This window comes from Schistocerca serialis, chromosome 5, assembly GCF_023864345.2.
Source record: "Schistocerca serialis cubense isolate TAMUIC-IGC-003099 chromosome 5, iqSchSeri2.2, whole genome shotgun sequence".
Classification (NCBI taxonomy): Eukaryota; Metazoa; Arthropoda; class Insecta; order Orthoptera; family Acrididae; genus Schistocerca; species Schistocerca serialis.
Genome location: NC_064642.1, coordinates 607,041,074 through 607,049,682, shown reverse-complemented (window position 1 = coordinate 607,049,682; position 8,609 = coordinate 607,041,074).

Genomic DNA, 8,609 nt, shown 5'->3' with positions numbered 1-8,609 from the left:
TTCAGAAAAATTTATCATTTTTTAGGCTTTCGTCCGAAAATTTGAGAAGTTCGTCATATAACTAATTTAAGAATTATAATACCATCAGACTTTCCAACTTTGACAATATCGTAATTTATAGGATTTAAAATTGTGCTCTCATAATCCAGTATTATCGTAGCACTATCCCTACGCAAAACTTCGGCAATGTGAGCGTCTAAATGTGGGGGCTACCGTCTCTTTCGCCGGGCGGTGTGGCCGAGCGGTTCTAGGCGCTACAGTCTGGAACCGCGCGACCGCTACGGTCGCAGGTTCGAATCCTGCCCCCGGCATGGATGTGTGTGATGTCCTTAGGTTAGTTAGGTTTAAGTAGTTCTAAGTTCTAGAGGACTGATGACCTCAGATGTTAAGTCCCATAGTGCTCAGAGCCATTTGAACCGTCTCTTTCAGTAGTTCCTGCTTCCTTTCGGGAAGTCAGTATGTCTGTGTCTTTTTTCTTAGTGTAGGATCCTTCTCTCGGTGTCTTGCTTTTCTCGACTTGTATGGTTTACCGGTTCTGTCTGTGAACTCACGAACAGTGTTGGATTTTCTATTGTGTACGGGACAGGCCGTAAAGGCATCTACGAGGCCTAGCACTCAGGCGAAAAATGGACAAATATCTTGTGTTACATACAGCTTGCACTTTTTTAGAATTCCTTATGGTTTTTGAGAGTAAAAGTAATTTACTTGCGGAAAGTTATTTGGGAAACTTGTAAATCATTATACGGGTGTGTAACAATGTAAATGCTTTTAACACAATGTTCCTTGGGATGTCTTTGATCCGCGCCTGCACCATGTAGCTGGAAGACAACCACATTCACACTCTCTTAAAAAGTAATAATCACATGTTGTTACGGTGATTCTGAACTAGGCTATAGCGAGTTTTCTCCTTGCAATGTATTTCTTCATGAAATATCTCTTCTTCAGAGATATAATTTGTCCGAACGCTCACTATGGTTCAAATGGTTCTGAGCACTATGGGACTCAACTTCTGAGGTCATTAGTCCCCTAGAACTTAGAACTAGTTAAACCTAACTAACCTAAGGACATCACAAACATCCATGCCCGAGGCAGGGTTCGAACCTGCGACCGTAGCGGTTCCAGACTGCAGCGCCTTTAACCGCACGGCCACTTCGGCCGGCCCGAACGCTCACTATAATATAACTCATTTCGACAGATTACTTAATAAACAATGACTTATCACACTATGAGTCTAATTCTTTGTTTACATCATCAACTCTGTTATATCGGAGGGGGGGGGGGGGGGAAACAGAGCAGAAAAATGTTCGCCGAATGGAAGCAGTACACATTTTACTGAAGGGATTGTCAAGCTTTTATTTCTGTGTAACATTAATTAACTTAGCAAGTATGATTAACTACAGCCAGTGGAATGGAAATGAGCGTACGGCATTGTGGGCCGGGATTCCCCTATTTGGGGAAGTTCGGCCGCTGAGGGCAAGTACTCGTACTTATTTCGTTCGACGCCACATTGGGCGACTTGCGCGTCGGAGATGGAGATGAAATGAATGAGCTCTTCCTATTCAGAAGGAACGTTATACAGGGCTCATTTATTATCGTTCGTCCGTTTCGAGGTTTTGTGATCTTCATCACAAACTAACGTCTTGTTGAGCTACAGCTACATCTACATGGATACTTTGAAAGTCACACTTCAGTGCCGGGCAGAGGGTTCATCGAACCATCTTCACAATAATTCTCGTTATTCCACTCTCGAACAGAGCGCGGAGAAAACGAATACCTATTTCTTTCCGTGCCAGCTCTGATTTCCCTGTTTATATTATGATGATCGTTTCTCCCTATGTGGATCGGCGTCAACAAAATATTTTCGCATTCAGAGGAGAAAGTTTATGACAGAAGTTTCGTGAGAAGATTTTGCCACAACGAGAAACGCCTTTGTTTTAATTATGTCCACCCCAAATCCCGTATCATGTCAGTGACACTCTCTCCCCTATATCTCGATAATTGAAAACGTGCTGCTCTTCTTTGAACTTTCTCAATGTACCCGTTAATCCTATCTGGTAAGGATCACACCCGCGCAGCAGTACTCCAAAAGAGGACGAACAAGCTTAGTGCAGGCAGTCTCTTTAGTAGACCTGTTGCATGTCCTGAGTGTTCTGCCAACAAAACGCAGTATTTGTTTCGCTTTCCCCAAAACATTTTCTATGTGTTCTTTACAATTTAACGTGTTCATAATCGTAATTCCTACATATTTAGTTGAATTTACGGCCTTTTGATTTGACTGATTTACCGTGTGATCGAAGTTTATCGGATTCCTTTTAGACTCGTGTGGATGACCTCACACTTTTCAGTATTTAGGGTGAACTGCCAATTTTCGCACCATACGGATATCTTTTCTAAATCATTTTGGAATTTGTTTTGATCTTTTGATGACTTTACTGGGCGGTAAACGACACCATCATCTGCAAACAGCATTTATATAGGTAAGGAACAGCAGAAAGCCTATAACACTACCTTGAGGAACGACAGAAATCACTTCTGTGACTTTCCGTTCTGTGACTTCTCTGGCAGGAAATCACGGACCCAGTCGCATAATCGAGATGATATTCCATAAGCACCCAATTTGATTACAAGCCACTACTGAGGTACAATGTCGCCTGGAAATCTAGAAATATGGATTCAATTTTAAATACTTTATCGAAAGCACTCAGCACTTTGTGTAAGTAAAGAGGTAGTTGTGTTTCACAAGAACGATGTGTTCTAAATCCGTATTGGCTGTGTGTCAATAGATCATTCTCTTCGACGTAATTCATAGTGTTCGAACACAATATATGTTCCAAAATCCTGCTGCAGTCTTTCTACATACATACATAAATAATCCGCAAGCTACCAGACCGTACTTGGCGGCGGGCACCTAGTACCACAAGTCATTCCCTTTCCTGTTCCACTCGCAAATGGAGCGAAGCAAAAACGACTATCTTATGCCTCTATACGAGTCCTAATTTATCTTATTTTTGTGATTTTTATGCGAAATGAACGTTGGAAGCAAAAGAAACGTAACTCTGTCAGCCACAAACGCAGTTCTCTAAACTCTTTTAACAGTGTTTCGCGAAAGGAACATCGTCTTCTCTCCAGGGTTTTCCAAATATTTACTGAAAATAATTTCCGCTAGAGTTCTCAGAGCATCCCCATTTAACTCATATGTTGATCGAAACTAATGATAACGAATCTAGCAGCACGCCTATCAATTGCTTCGATGTTTTTCTTTAATCCGACCTGACGATGATCCCAAACAGTCAAACATTATTCAAGAATGGGTCGCACTAGCGTTCTACATGCGGTACCTCTTTTCTGGAATGCTTCCGATTAGCCGGCGTCGAATATACGCCTTCACTACAACCGACCTCAACGTGCTAGTTCCATCACACGTCATAGCAGAGTAGCACTTGCAGACTAAGTCCTAAGTTTTTACTGGATGTATTCCGCTTTGTCTTCCTCTACAGTTTTTACCCTGCACAGTTCCCCCTATGGAGGTCATTCCCTGATGTCCTAAAACATATTCTATCATCCTGACCCCTCTTCTTGTCGGTGTTTTCCGTATGCTACTTTCATCGCTGATTCTGTGGAGACTCTCCTCATTCCTTACGTATCAGTCCACCTAATTTTCAACAGTCTCCTGTTGCACCGCATCTCAAATGCTTCGCTTCTCTGCTGCTTCGGTTTTACCACAGTCCGTGTTTCATTACCTTACAATGCTATGCAATTCTCAGAAATTTCTTCCTCAAATGAAGGCCTACGTTTGACATCAGTAGTCTTCTATTGGCCGGGAATATCACCTTACCAGTTCTACTCTATTTTTTATGCCTTCCTTGCTTCGTTCGTTATTTGTTACTTTGTTTCCCAAGTAGCTAAATTCCTTAACTTCGTCTATTTCGTGATCACCAATTATGATGTTAAGTTTCTCGCTATTCTCATTTATGCTACTTCTCATTACTGTTGTCTTTTTCCGGTTTACTCTCAATCCATATTTTGTAGTCATTAGACTTTTCATTCCATTCAACAGATCTTGTAATTCTTCTTCAGTATTACTCATAACAGCAATATCATTAGTGAACTCGTCATTGATATCCTTTCACCCTTAATTTTAATCCCACGCTTGAAACTCCATATTATTTCCATCATTACGTCATCGATGTATAGATTGAACAGCAAGAGTGAAAGATGGCATCTCTGCCTTTCACCGTTTCTAATCCGAGCACTTCACTCTTGGACTTCCAGTCTTACTCTTCTCTCTTCGTTTTAGTATGTATTGTACATTTCCCGATAGCTTACTCCTATTTTTCTCATAATTTCGAACATCTTGCACTTTTTCGAACACTTATTAGCTGCAACACCAGAGGTGCCTATCTGGTGCTTTTACTTTTCATATGGCCAGACTGATCGTCATCTAACAGAACATTATTTTCCTTTTCCATTCTGCTAAATATTTTTCTCGTTAGTAGCTTGGATGTATGAGCTGTTAAGCTAATTGTGCAGTTGGTCTACAACTTATGTGCTCTTGTTTCTTCGGAATTGTGTGGATGATATTTTTCCGAAGGTCTGATGGTATGTCGCCAGTCTCACTCATTCTAAACAACAACTAGATCAGTCATTGGTTGCCACTTCCTGCAATGATTTTAGAATTTGCGATGGAATGTTGTCTACCCCTTCTGGCTTAATTGACCTCAAGTCTTCCAGACATCATTTATATTCTGATTCTAATCCTGGATCCTCTATATCTTCCATATCGACTGATTCTTCTCCTATCAAGTCATCAGTTAAATCCTCAATCCTCATAGAGGCCTTCAATGTACGCTTCCAACCTATTCGCATTCTCCTCTGCGTTTACTTGTGGAATTGCTTTTGCACTCTTAATATTTCCATCCTTGCTTGTAATTCTACCGAAAGTCGTTTTGCCTTTTCTATATATAAAGTCAGTCCTTCCAACGTTAATTTTTCTTTTCGATTTCCTTCACATTTTTACTGTAGCCTTTTCGCCTTGGATTCCTTGCACTTTCTACTTATTTCACTAATAAGTGAATTATATTCCCGTCTTGTTCTGAACATTTTTGTACTTCCTTCTTTCGTCAAGTAACTGAACTACGAGGTCTGATCAAAAAATTTCGAAATTTTGTCTATAAAATTTTTGTACGTTTACCTTTTACTCTCATTGTGCATGGTCTCCTTCGAAATACTCTCCTCCACAATTGATACATCGCTTCCAACGCCATTTTCACTTCCGGAAGCTGTCCTTATACGCCTCTTGCTGGATCGCACGAAGCGCCGTCTGCGTATTTTCTTTTATCTCATCCATCGTTGCAAATCTTCGTACTTTCAACGAGGTTTTCAGGGCTGAAAATACAAAGAAAAGTTCTGAGGGGCCAGATCTGGAGAGAATGGAGGATGAGCCAGCACAGTGATTTGGTTTTTTGTGCAATAGTCACGCACCAACAAGGATGAATGTGCGGGTGCGTTATTGTGCTGAAAGAGCCATGAATTCTCACCACATTTCAAGCTTCTTCCTTCTCACATTTTCTCGCTGGCATCGCTACACGTCCCGATAGCGTCATCGGTTAACAGTTTCTTCCTGAGGTATGATTTCATGATGAATAATCCCAAAGTCAAACAAAACCACCAGCATGTCTTTTCCATTTGACCTGACCCGATGAGCTTCTTTTTATCTCGGAGAACCGTTCCCGACGCGTTGTGAAGACTGAACCTTGGTCTCAACATCATACATGTAGACATACGTCTCAACGCCAGTTACAGTTCTCTTAAGTGACATCTCATTCTCATTTGCGCGAACCAAAAGCTGTTCGCAGACTGCAAGGCAAAGGTCTTTCTACCCTTGACTCGAGAGCCGCGGGACCAACTTGGCGGCAACAAGATGCATTCCAAGATGCTGAATGTTATATTCTTCTGCAATCTCTCGGATAGTCAATCTTACATGGACATGCACAATTTTGTTGGCGGTCCTGATATGAACGTTGTCGGTAGACGTCGAAGGACATCCTGAACAATGGTCATTTTTAGCTTCTTTCCAGCCATTTTGAAACCGTGTGATTCATTCATAACATAAAGTAAGGCTCAAGCGCGTTACCGTAGGCTTCCTGTGTCATTTGGTGTGTCTTTGTAAAGGTTTCCATAAGTTTCATGCAAAATTTAATGCAGACGCATTGCTCCTGTAGCTCTGCCATCTCGAAATTCCCAAAGACACAATGTTCTACTCAATGCAGCACTGCGCAGTGACAGAGATAGAACAATGAAACTTCTCGCAGTCATAGATTAAACACAGGCGTGTGCAGGGATTCCAACAGCGTTTCGCTCCAACACCCCTGGCGCGAAATTACGAATGTTCTGGAATTTTTTGAACAACCCTCGTATTTCTTCTGTTACCCAATGTTTCCTAGTAGTTAACTTCCTCGTATCTATGTTCGTCTCTCCAATATCGTTTATTGCCATATTTAGAGGTGCACTCCTCTTCAACTGAACTGCCTACTCTGGCATTCCTTTTCGCAATATCCACGCCAGTTCGGCGACTTGCGAGTCAGTCAGTAACTACTGACAACATGACTCGGTTATATGATGTTATTTATATATATATGACGATGCTGGTGCTGATTCTGCATTTAACATTTGACGATGCCACTATGGCTGCAGTACAGTAGGACTTTGTTTTTATAAAACAGAGCTGATGATGGCCATTATAGACCGAAACCGGTAATCTGTTAACATAAAGTTTGTGACCATAGACGTAAATTAAAGGCCACTTATTGTATACATGGGTCACTGTTTTATTCGCGACAATGTCGGAGCTTGTGCGACTCTTTATCGTTACTGAAATGTTATCTGTCCTTGATTTTTGTTCCTGGGTACAACTTAACAATCCAAAATCTGATTACTGGTTCGCTATCGACTCTAATGAGAACAAAACTGGCGAAGAGTTCTCGGGCTTCCAGCTGTTTGAAGACACCGCCACCCGGCTGGAAGCCCGAGAACTCTTCGCCAGCTGTTTACGCCGGGAAAGCATACACTCAAGAGAACAAAACTGTTCACAGTAGCACATTTTCAGCCCTACTTTCATAACAAATCCTGCTCCAGTTATACCATTTTCTGTTGCTGTTGGTAAGTCCCTATATTCGTCTTACTAGAAATCCTTATCTTCTTTCCATTTCAATTCAGTGACTTCCACTATGTCTAGATTGAGCATTTGCATTTCCCTTTTCAAATTTTCTAGCTTTCCGGCAGTGTTCAAACTTCAGATATTCCATGATACGACTGGTAGAATGAACTCTTCGTTCGTCATGAAACCATTTTCTCATGGGTGCTTCCGCCCTGGCTGTCCCCTCTGAGATTCGAATGGGTTACGAATCCGGAATCGTTTGCTAGTGAGGAGACCATTATGGCACGTTTTCAGTTACAGGAAACACATTATGTGTCTTTAATGGACTGGTTTCGATTGCCTTCTGCATCCTCATGCAGATTGCCGTTGATCATTGCTGGTTCTTCCGTCTTTAGGGGCGGATTCACACCACAGGATCGAGAGAGTGCAATGAAAATATGAAATCATCGTGTGGCATTATTGGCCGGGAGGCCCCATTCGGGGGAGTTCGGCCGCCGTATTGCAAGTCCTTTTTAGTTGACGCCACTTCGGCGACTTGCGAGTCAATGATAAATAAAATGATGATGTATGACACAGAGCCTTCAGTCTCTTGCAGGGAATTGAACCCGGGTCCCCTGCATGAAAAGCTGTAACGCTACCGCTACGCTACGGAGGCGGAGTAACGGAGCGTAATTAAACTCTGTCTACTCATTTGCCCTCTCAAAATGACCGTTGGCAGAACGTCGTTACTGATGCATCGTTATTCGCAGATACGAGGGCTATCCACAAAATACATTACGTTTTGGAATTAAAAATAAATAAAGTATTGGAATTTTTTTTATTATATACGGATGAAAGCCACACTTAAATACTGCTTTTCTATATAGTTGCCGGCCCGCATCTCGTGGTCGTGCGGTAGCGTTCTCGCTTCCCACGCCCGGGTTCCCGGGTTCGATTCCCGGCGGGGTCAGTGATTTTCTCTGCCTCGTGATGGCTGGGTGTTGTGTGCTGTCCTTAGGTTAGTTAGGTTTAAGTAGTTCTAAGTTCTAGGGGACTGATGACCTAAGATGTTAAGTCCCATAGTGCTCAGAGCCTATATAGTTGCCATTTAAATTAAGGCACTTATCGTGGCGATGGACGAGCTTGGAAATTCCTTCGTCGTAAAATTCGGCCGCCTGCGCCTTCAACCACGTGATTACCTCTTCTTGAAGCTGTGCGTCGTCATCAAAACGCTGCATAGCCAACCACTTCTTCATTGCTGGGAATAAGTGTAAGTCGCTCGGTGCCAGGTCGGGGCTGTACGGCGGATGAGGAAACAACTCCCACTTAAAAGATTCGAGAACTTCACGAGTGGCATTTGCAGTGTGAGCCCGGACGTTGTCGTGAATCAGCAAGATCTTTGAGCCCAACTTTCCCCTGCGCTTGTTTTGTATTGGTCTTCTGAGGTTGTGCAGAGTTTGGCAATACCTTTGAG